Source organism: Hyaena hyaena, unplaced genomic scaffold (assembly GCF_003009895.1).
Source record: "Hyaena hyaena isolate Hyena2069 unplaced genomic scaffold, ASM300989v1 scaffold_807, whole genome shotgun sequence".
Lineage (NCBI taxonomy): Eukaryota > Metazoa > Chordata > Mammalia > Carnivora > Hyaenidae > Hyaena > Hyaena hyaena.
This window is the reverse complement of record NW_024081441.1, coordinates 740014-750376: the sequence shown is the minus strand read 5'-3', so window position 1 is coordinate 750376 and position 10363 is coordinate 740014. Positions and strand designations below refer to the sequence as shown.

Genomic DNA, 10363 nt, shown 5'->3' with positions numbered 1-10363 from the left:
GGTACCCATCGTTCCTCGGGCTCCTCCTGAAAACGATTCCTGCCAGAGGCCCCTCTCAACCCAGGCGCAGCCTCCAAGTCCCTCGGATAAAGTGACCCGCCCCCCGCCCCCCGCCCCCCGGTGATCCGAGGAGGGGACCGGGTGGGCACCGGGGAAGGTAGCTAGCCAGCCTAATGGCAGGGTCCCGCGTGCCAGCGGTGAGGAAGAGAGCACTCAGGAAGACTGGTTTCCTCGGGGTTGGCTACGCCCTAAAGAAGGGCTGAGCGGACCTGGGCCGGGTTGGGCGTGGGTAGATGCGGGCTGGACCCTGGAAGGCCAAGGCAGGGCACAGAGCGGGCCTGACTCAGGGTGGGGAGGGGAAGGCTCCCGCCGGGCCCAAGCGCAAGTCAGCGCGGAGCTGAGCCCAACTCTAGCCGCCATGACGTCACGCGGGTTGGGCAGCCAATGAGGGCCGCGCTGGCATGGATATTAAGGAAAGTTAGCGCCTGCCTGAGCACCCTCTTTTCTTATCATTGACATTTAAACTCTGGGGCAGGTCCTCGCGTTGAACGCGGCTGTCAGATCTGCCACTTCCCCTGCCGAGCGGCGGCGAGACGTGTGGGAACCCGCGCCGCCAGGCTCACCTGCCTCCCCGCCCTCCACTCCCAGGTAACCGCCCAGGCTCCGGCCCGCGTCCGGCTCGGGGCCGCGCCGCCTCTCCGCTGCTCGCGATGGGTGCCCCCACATCCAAGGCTGCCTCCAAGCAGCTCAGGGGCTTGACTTTTGCTTTTAAAAGGAGGCATTATAAAGGTGGAGTTAGTGAGGGCGGGATAGTGGGGGGGGGGTCTTTAGCTTTGCCGAGGGTGCTTTTCTGCAAAAGTAGCAAAATGTTCCAGTTCCCAGAGTGGACTTTCAGTTGGGTGCTGGGGGGGGGGGGGGGGGGAGGGAGGGGGAGGGGCGGGGAGAGAGAGACGGGGATCTGCTGCTGCTGCGGTCTGCAGAAGCCGCTCGAACCCGTGAGAAATGCAAGAGGCGATGCAGTTTGCACCCAGAACTCTCCCGAATCGCAGTTCATGACAAGCACTCGCGAAGTCCCCACCAGCGCCCGGAGCGTGTGCAAACGCCCCACCCTGGGTCGGGCGGAGCGCTACAAAAGTTTCCAGCGGTTGCAAAGTGTAGACGGCTGGACCGAAACAAAGTCTTAGAGATGGGAGTTCGTTTCTCAGAAGGGAGCGGAGGACGAAAGAATGCTGCCCGCAGAGCTGGGCAGCGCGTAAAGCCCCAGCGTGTGGTTTGAGCTTCACTTCGGAAGACCTAATAATTAACGATTCTCACTGAGCTAGAACGCGGGCTCCGGTTACCGCGGGCGCTGCGCTCGCTGTCTCGGTGGGAAGCTTGTGGGCGCCAGCGAAGCCCGGCCGCTGAACGCCCGGGGAGAGCAGCGCCGGGCCATTCTCCTGCCCCGGGACAGCCCAAACCCCGGTGCCAGAAGTTTCTCCGAAGTGGGTCAGGGAAAGGACCACCCTAAACTGAGGCTACCTGGTGGCTCTGCGGAGCGAAAGTTCCGAAAGTCCAGCCCCAAGTGGCCGCAGACTCCGAAGCGGGCTTAGGCATGGCATAGGAGCACGGGCCGGGGGGAGGCCTCTGCATCAGGCCCGCGCTCGCCCCTCATTCCCACTCGTGCCCTGACGCCCCCTCTCTAGACCTTTGAGAGGCACCTTCGGAGGACGTTTGTATCTCAGGCACCTGTGACAGGTGCTTGGGATCACTGTCCAACCGGGAGCGGTGGGCCCCCCTGCCCACCTTGCCTGGGAAGCAGGGGCGTGAGAGAAGTGGCCAACCCGCCGTGCACCTTACCTGGGCCTGGGTTCTCTCCTCCGCGGGGTCCTTCCTCCGGAGCTGGGCGGCAAGCAGGTTGCCCGCTTCGCAGTGGGAAGCGGACCTTCTCCTCCAGTCATAAATCAAACCCAGTCATCCTCGGGCCTCCTCCCTCATTAGAGATGTTTATTGGAGATCGTGTTTATTCGGCTGTCACGGCGAGAAAACGCAGTGACATAATTACCTCTGACCAGAGTTCTCTCCCCGCGCCCAGGGCGAGACTGAGACCTCCTCCGTCGCCTTCTCACTCCTGTGCCCTCCTTGATCGGAGGGCGTATGTGGTTGGCTTGTGCTTTTTTTCTTAGACCCTCTCATATAATTGGGATTATTGAATAAGTTACTATTCAATTTTCCCCAGGGCCTGGGCGTTTATTTATTTATTTATTTTAGAATCTGAAAGGAAAACCGAAGGAACCTAACGCCCCTCCGGGGCAGAAGGGGGCAGAGCGGTAGAGACGGAAGGAGAGTCCCTCTCGCTGCGCTGCGCTGCGCTGCGCAAACTTTCAGGCCCGCGCGGCTGCGGCGCAAGGGGCCCAGAAGCCACTCGCGCCAGAGGCGGCCTGAGCAGCGGGGAGCCGACCGGGAGGGATGGATGCCCATATTGCTAGTGATATTTGTTGTTTAATTTTTCATTCTTTCCCCTCTCCGGAGAAATCTCAGACTTCAGGGCCCCAGGTCGAGGATTCTTGAACTCTCCCCGGCGGAACTCCGCGGAGCCAACCTGCAGCTTCACCCCCCGCACCCCCCCCTCTAGGCTACGCCCGGCTTCGGTTCCCTCCCCCCACCCTTACTCTTCCACCCCCCACATCTCCCCCGTTAGCCAGGTTTGTAAGTCACCATCTGCGAGTCAGAGTTAAAAAGTGATGAAAAGCGCCGAATTGTTCTCTAATTGAAAATACTTTTTTTTTTGTGACCGCACCGACAAATATCTGGGATCCCCGCTTTTGATCCCTCGCTGCCGCCTCTGTCTCCAATCGCTAATAAAACTCGCATTGAGCCCCTTAGTGCCTTGATTAACAGGCAGATTAACTCTTACTGGGGTGGGGAACAGCTTGTCCCAATCAATGTCATTTTAAAAGCCCGATACGCTTAGCTCCGGTTCCCTGGCTGCTGAGCGAGCCAGCCATGACATTTGCTCCCTCCCCCTTCCCCAGCCACAAATCCCCCTGCAAAGCCCCCAGTTCCCAGCTCGCCGGTTCGTCGCTACACTCCCGGCCGGACACGTTGCAGGACTCAGTCCCTGGCCTTTAAAACAAGCAGGTGTTTTAAGACGCAGTCTCCTGGGAGAAGGGTCTGAGGTGGCCTTAGTTTGCTTTTCGTTTGAAGCTGAGCTCTTCTTGCGGCTTGAGGGAGGAGGTTAGGGCAAAGAAAAGACGGGGGGGGGGGGCGTCCAGGGTGATGAAATGGAAAACAAACTTTCCTGACAATAGTATTTGCAAAAACCGGAGAGTGCCACTGCTTTGCAAGTATTCTACATACCAGGAATTTTAAACCTGGCCCCTATCTGGACAACAGCATGTTGGGTCCGGGAAGCAAAGGCTTGAGAGTCCCACCTGCGTGCAGGCTGTAGGGATTTCCTCCCTGGGAAACCCAGTGGGATAATGCTTTTTTAAAAGTATTTTTCTTGGGGGAAGGGAGAAGAGAGAGAGAGAGAGACTCTTGAAGCCTAATGTGAATAAAAGAAGACTGAACCCAGAGAGCGCCTTGACACACTTGTCATTTGGCAAGAGGCGACGAAGGGCCAAAGCAGGGCGGCTTTCCGTATTTCCGCAGCCGAGAGTGGTCACAGCCTGGAGGCGCCACCCGGCCGGCTCCTGGCTCTCCTCGGCTTTCCAGCGGTCTGGGCTCGGCGAGGCTGCTGAGTGAGCTGGAAACCCGCAGGTTGCTGGAGAAAGGAGAGGGAGAAAGACCCTGAGTGGTGGAGGCACCCCGAACTGGGTGGCAGGGGTGGGCGCCTTTGCTGGTTTGCCCTGTTTCGCCAGGGTGGCCATCCTGGGAACCCACCTTCCTAGGGCCTGCAGAGAGAGAGAGAGAGAGAGAGAGAGAGAGAGAGAGAGCGCCCTTTGAGGCTCTGCAAAGTGAGCAGGTGTCTGCGGAGACTTTCCTCCTTCAGAGAAAAGCTCGTCCCCACCCTTCTCTGTGCGCCGGCACCGCGCCTCTGCTTGGCGGGGGAAAGCGGCAGTTTAGAGGTGTCGCAACACCGGGTGGGAGATTCTTGCTTCTGAAGCCGGAAGCCGAATGCACATCTCTCAAGAACCGGACACGTCTTTGCCTTGCCAGAGGCCAGCTCTGGACCGAAAACCTGGGGAGTGGGTACAGGCAAATACCAGGGACTGATGGGAGTGAGATGCTGCCCGATCTCACACTTGTGCGCCAATACGGGTGGGAGGCTCTGGGCACTCCCGGGGCGCAGCGATCCCCCAGCGTGGCTCCCACGCCACGGAGAGCCTCTCCTCCCGGGTTGGATGACCCCGGCGGCCCCTGAGGGAACAGGGCGAAAAGACGTCTTTCTTCGGCTCCAAGGGGCGGGAGGGGAGGTGTGGGGAACAGGAATACCTGGCGAGAGGCGGGAAAAGGCGACCCTGAAACGGAAGGCGCGATTTCCCCAGTTCTGGAGGGCAGCGAGTGGGCCTCGGTCCCGTTGGAAGCCGCAATTAAAATGGCGACCTGAGAGTTGTCTCAATTTTGCATACACCTCTGGCCCTGGCGTGCGACACCTCCGTCCCAGCTCCGCAGTCGGCCGCGCCGCCGCCAGAACCGGTACTTCGCAGAGGGCGCGAGACGCCACGCCAAGTAGAATAGCATTCCCACCCTCCTCGATTCCAGAGACGCCCTCCTCCAGGGAGAACAGGAAATCTCGCTCTCCAACCCTCTCTCCTTAAAGTTTGAAAACTCTGCCTCCCTTTGGGCTGAGCCCCCCCCCCCAAATATTGACACATTGGAAGCAGCCAAGTCCTTTTTGTTTCTTGTGTGTGCAGAGGGGTTTCCAAGAGTCCTCCCCTAGCCCCCACCCCCACCCGATGACGTCAGCGGCATTCACTCCCTGTTCCCGTCCTGTTATGATTTTTTTTTGTTGTTAAAACTTTTCTCCGAGGTGAGATGGGGGTTGAAGAGCGGGAGAAGGAGCTAATTCAAAGAGCCAGTGCCCTGGGGGGAAATAGCAACAAGATTATGGCTGCTTCTTTCCGAGGCGAAGCTTAAGAAGGTGCTAATCCACTCGGTCGCTAATTGAAAGGTTGTAAAAATGATATTCGCCTCCAGTTCGGACAGTCTCTGGGCCTCATTACCCCCACCCCCTTTGCTTATGCCCAATGGACTTGAGTTCAAGCTTCTGTAACGCTTCTTTGAGAAGTAAAAAGGGAGAGAAAAAGTACGCAGATTTCTGCTGGTCTGGGACCTGGGCCCGATGCCCCACTTCCCAAGACCCTCCTGAAGTCGCGGTCCTACGAAATGTCGCACTGGAGGCCGCTGACCCCAACGCCGCGCACCGACTCCTTGCCTCTGGCCTTGGTTTCCTCGCGGAACGGAGTGCTCCTGGGCCTCGCGGAAAGGGCCATCCCCAGGCGGAGAGAGTCAGCGAGTTGTGCAACCCCAACCTGGTCCAGGCGGAGGAGGCCTCCGTTCCCTCGGAGCTCTGCCCTGGCTCCTGGTCGCGGCGTTAGTGGGTCCGGGTTGGGGAGAAGAGTGTGAAGCGCCCACTAGGCCTGCGGCCCAAGGCAGCCTGCGACGTCCTCATGGTTCCAGCTCCCAGGGAAGGCTGCCACAACGCGTGTCGGCCGCGAGTTCGGGGTGCCCAGAGTTTGCTGATGAGCTCTGACTTTCAGCACTTTTCAGAAGTCAAGAGGAGTCAAGGGTACCCAGCGTGGCTTCCTTTCAGCCTCCCTGCCTCAGCTATGCCATCCCCATTCTCCTTTGCTGGGTTCCGGGGTATGACCCCCATCCCAAACCAGCCGCTTCCCTTCCACTTGGGCAGCAAGCTCCGAGACAACTCCAGACTTCGCAGGAGTAGACAGCCGCTCCCTCCCCTGTCACCTTAACTGCATGCGCCAAGGGGCGCCTTTGGAGTGTACTGAGGTGTGTCCTAATCGTCCGGCATTCAACAAATGGACTTCTGGTGTGTGGTCAGAAGAGAACAGCCATTTGCTTACTTTCCTCCCGGTTTTCTGGCAACAGCTGAAGGAGAGCTGCCTCCTGGGACAGAGCAGACCCAGGAGAGGGAATTTCGGTGTGGAGACACACGCATCGCACACAGATAACCAGTGGAACACATCGACACACGCTGACACACGGACATCGCTGGCGAAGACACACACACGGCTCTTCCCCAGCATTGGGCATCTTCCCCCACCCCAGGCCTCCACCACCCCTCCTCCCCTCTCATCTCCCCCTCGCGTCCCCTCCTCTCAGGCTCCTGGAAAAGCAGCCGCACTTAGTCAACAAATGGCACGTGGGAGAAGTTGGTGAGTGTTTGGTAAGGACTCTTCAGGGCTTTTCACAAGAACCCTCTGTACACAAAGTAAGTGGCGTGTTTGCTCGGGCCTCTCCAGCCCCGGCTGTGCCTCCGCTCCGCTGCGCACCGCGGCTTCCGAAAGGAGAAAGGACTGAAGAAAGGGCCGGGGGAGCAGGAGTGGGGGAATGGGCAGGCCCAGGAGGCCTGGACTGGGGAGGCCGCCGGGCGTCGCCTAGTTCCCAGCCAGGCGGCCTCCTTTCGGCCTAGGCTTCGCCTCGGCCTCCGCCGGAGTGTTGCTGCCGGGACCCAGTGGCGTTCAGTCCCTTTTTTCTCTTCTTCTTCCCAGCGGCCAGGTGGGCTAAGGCGCGGCCGCTGCTGTGCTCCGCGTCCCAGCGCCCCGGCGGGGACGAGGCAGGGCGGGAGAGAGGGCGGGCGGGGGCGGGGCGGCAGGCCGCGCAGCGCTGGAGTTGGCAAGAAAGGGCTGCGAGAAGCTGCAGAAACTTGCTCCCTCCAAGAGCTGAGAGTCCTGCACCCAGCTCAGGGGGGTGGGGGGAGGCGCGACCCTCAGCCCAGCGGCCTGCACTCGACCCCTCAAGTTCGTGGCCCCAGTGCGGGCAGCGCTGGCTCCCGGAGCGCTAGGAGCTTAGAGATGTCGGCGAGCGCCAGCTCCAGAGCCCGGGCTCGGGGGCCCAGCGCCGGGGAGAGAAGCCGGGACCCACCATCCGAGCCGAAAACAAGTGTATTCATATTCAAACAAACGGACCAATTGCACCAGGCGGGGAGAGGGAGCATCCAATCGGCTGGCGCGAGGCCCCGGCGCTGCTTTGCATAAAGCAATATTTTGTGTGGGAGCGAGCGGTGCATTTGCATGTTGCGGAGTGATTAGTGGGTTTGAAAAGCGAACCGTGGCTCGGCCTCATTTCCCGCTCTGGTTCAGGCGCAGGAGGAAGTGTTTTGCTGGAGGATGATGACAGAGGTCAGGCTTCGCTAATGGGCCAGTGAGGAGCGGTGGAGGCGAGGCCGGGCGCCGGCACACACACATTAACACACTTGAGCCATCACCAATCAGCATAGGTGTGCTGGCTGCAGCCACTTCCCTCACCCACACTCTTTATCTCTCACTCTCCAGCCGCTGACAGCCCATTTTATTGTCAATCTCTGTCTCCTTCCCAGGGATCTGAGAATTGCTCTCACACACCAAACCAGCAGCGTCCGTGGAGAAAACTCTCACGAGCAACTCCTTTAAAACACCGTCATTGCAAACCATTGTGGTCTTTAAGCAACAACAACAGAAAAAAAAAAAAAACAACCAAAAACCAAAAACCAAAAAAAAAAAAAACAAAAAAAAAAAAACAAAAAAAAATCAAAACCCAACCAACCAAAACTCTTGACAGGAGCATTGACGAGAGAGGATGCCTCATAAAGGTGAGTCCGCTTCTTTCTTCTTGCTTCATTTTAATTGCAATATTCAGGCAGGTCTCCCCTTTCCTCCCTCCTTCCTTCCTCCCTCTGGCCGGTCCCCTCCCCCACTGCTACGCCGGGAGAGTCGGGCCGGAGAAGTTTCCACGCAGGAGCCCAAACTTTCTACTTCCAGCGAAAGCCCGCGTCGGAGGGCGACAGCCGGCGAGCGGGAGCGGCGCAGGGCTAGGGGCAGGCGGCCGGCTCAGCCCCAGCGCCGGCGCCGGCACGGGCTAGGCTCGCGGGAAGAACCGAGGCTCCGGGCGCAGCAGCAACCGCGGCTCCCTGCCCCAGCGTCGCCTAATGCCCCCGGCCGGCGGCAGAGGACGAAGAGGCTCTGCGGTGCCCCAGGCCCGGGAACGGCTTCGGAGACCCGGCGCCGCCGGCTGCTTTGTCCGGCCGCGGGCCCCGCGAGCGCGCACGGAGCGAGCGTGTGCCGGGAGCGCCGAGGAGCCAGCTCGCCGCGCTGCCGCCCGCCCGCCCTCCGGCTTTGTGCGGCGCTGCGCTCGGGCACCGAGGAGTCCGCGGGCACTCGAGCGCCGAGGGGCACCGCGCCCGCCGCCAGCCGGAGCAGTCCTTCGGCGAGGCAGCCACCCGCCGGCGGCGGAGAGAAGGAGCGAGTGAGCGTGAGCCGAGGAGGAAGCCACCAGGCCGAGACGGTCGGACGCGCGCTCAGAGGGAGCTCGGAGCCGAGCGGGAGAGGATTGTCAGCTTCCATCAAGCCTCCCTCCCCGGCTCTTGCCCCCAACTTGAGAGCAGAGCTCGGAACTCGAAAACTCTCTGCTTCCCAGGCTTCCCCCCAACCATCGCCCTGGCCCGGCGACAGCTGGGGTTTCCCTATCCTCCAGCTCCCAGCGCTCGGTGGGTATTTTTTCTTGTCTTCCTCTGACAAAGCTACAACCCGGTGTTGCCGTTTCAACAAGTTTGGAAAGGTGGATTGCTTTAAAAAAAAAAAATTCAAATCTGATTTTTTTTTTTCTTTGTGAGGCCTCAAAAAAAAAAAATCAATATGAAAGCATTGGCTTTCCCCTTCGTCTGATCACATTCTCTCCCAGCTAATTAGTCTGAGTAATTTGAGAGCTTTTCGATTCTAAGACCCCAGGAGGAAAAGTGTCTTTTCAAAGTTCATAAAGTTGTTGCCTCTTTCCTTGTGCCGATTTTCTGAGTCTCCCTGGATGATAATAGCCCTGAATTTTAGCAAGTGTAATTGGGGGAAAATGGAGTTGAATTTCAAGTGGAAATGCTTTCTTTTTCGAGTGCTTAAACCCAGCCCTCCAGTCATGAGTGATTTCTAGAAAGTTTAAAAACAAAGTGAACGTGGTTTCTTTTTTTCTTCTTTCTTTCTCTCTCTCTCTTTCTTTCTTTCTTTTTTTCCCCCCTCATACTCTCTAAAGCTTCCTAAGCCATTTTGGACGTTTAACTCGAACTTGGGAAGGTTTGAGGAGGGGGCGGGAGCAGAAAATGAAATGAAAAGCAAAGAGCTTGAAAGCCTGGTGAGTTTACCAAGGACAAATTATAGTTGTTGCCGTTGACGTTACATTTTTTATAGCCGGCGACCTTTGCAAACCTCTGAAGGCAATTTGATTAGCTGTTATCTTATTTGGCCCTAGAGAGTAAAACTTTGTCATCTTAATTGCTAATTACTCTTTGGCTGGGGGCCGGTAGGGCCGAAAAGTGAGCTCTCTTCGTCACCCCAGCAAAGGTGTTTGGGGATGGATTTTGAGAATTAAATGATTAAAAGCGCTGCATTTGAAAACCGAGGCTCGGGTTGGGGATGGGGGGCGGCAGTGGCCCAGTGGCCTAGAGGACCAAGGCCCCACTGGACTCTGAAGCGTCTGGAGACGCTTTCTTTCCCCGGAGTGGAAAGGGCCGGGTTAGGGCTGTAGAAAGCCCTGGGCTGAGCTGGGGGGCTCTGGCTGCAACTGGGGGTTCTAGCCTCTCCACCCACGCCTGCTTCCGGGTGTCAGTGGCGCCAGCTTCCCGGGTTGCTTTTGCACTAAGTGTTAGCGATTACTTAAGTAATTAAGTAGCTTCTTAGCTGAGATAGAGGTGGGAATGGAGCAGAACTGGAACTTGAGACGCTTCCACCTTCCCAGTTGCTTCAAAAACTAATCGGCTGGGCCTCTCTGGAATCGCTAGTGAAATTTTTTTTAATGGCTTCAAGGATGTAGGGGCGGTGGGGGGGCATTCAGTTGTGGTTGAGGACAATGTGGATTCTAGAGAGGAAATTGGGGAGTTTTACCCCTTCTAAGAGCAGTCCACTTCCCCTCTCCCTGCCTGCTACTATTCTGCAGTTTCAGAGTCCCACTTTGAGAGGGAGCACATTCTTCAAGAAGTTGGGGTTTCTTCTGCCTGTCCTAGACCTGAGTATGGCTGTGGGGACTGAGAGATAGGAGGAAGGCCCTGAGAGCCAACCCAGCTAGAGGTAACTAGGTAGCCCTCTGCTGTCTCCAATATTTACCAGGCCACATTCGGAAGCTGGGTAAATTCCACCTCTTAAGTTTATTTTTTTATGGATTTAAGCTGCCTCCCAGCTAGTTAATAAACTAGACCATGAATGGCCTTCAAGGGAAAAAATGTGCTTCTTGGAATTCTTTG

At 57.9% G+C, this 10363-nt stretch overlaps 1 long non-coding RNA gene across 1 annotated transcript; it reads left to right on the top strand.

Annotated features, from left to right (window-relative positions):
- Positions 1–555: 555 nt before the first annotated feature.
- Positions 556–7598, top strand: LOC120221765. Its single transcript, XR_005525890.1, has 2 exons — positions 556–648; positions 7481–7598. It is a non-coding gene; the product is annotated as an uncharacterized LOC120221765 (long non-coding RNA).
- The last annotated feature ends 2765 nt before the right edge of the window (positions 7599–10363 follow it).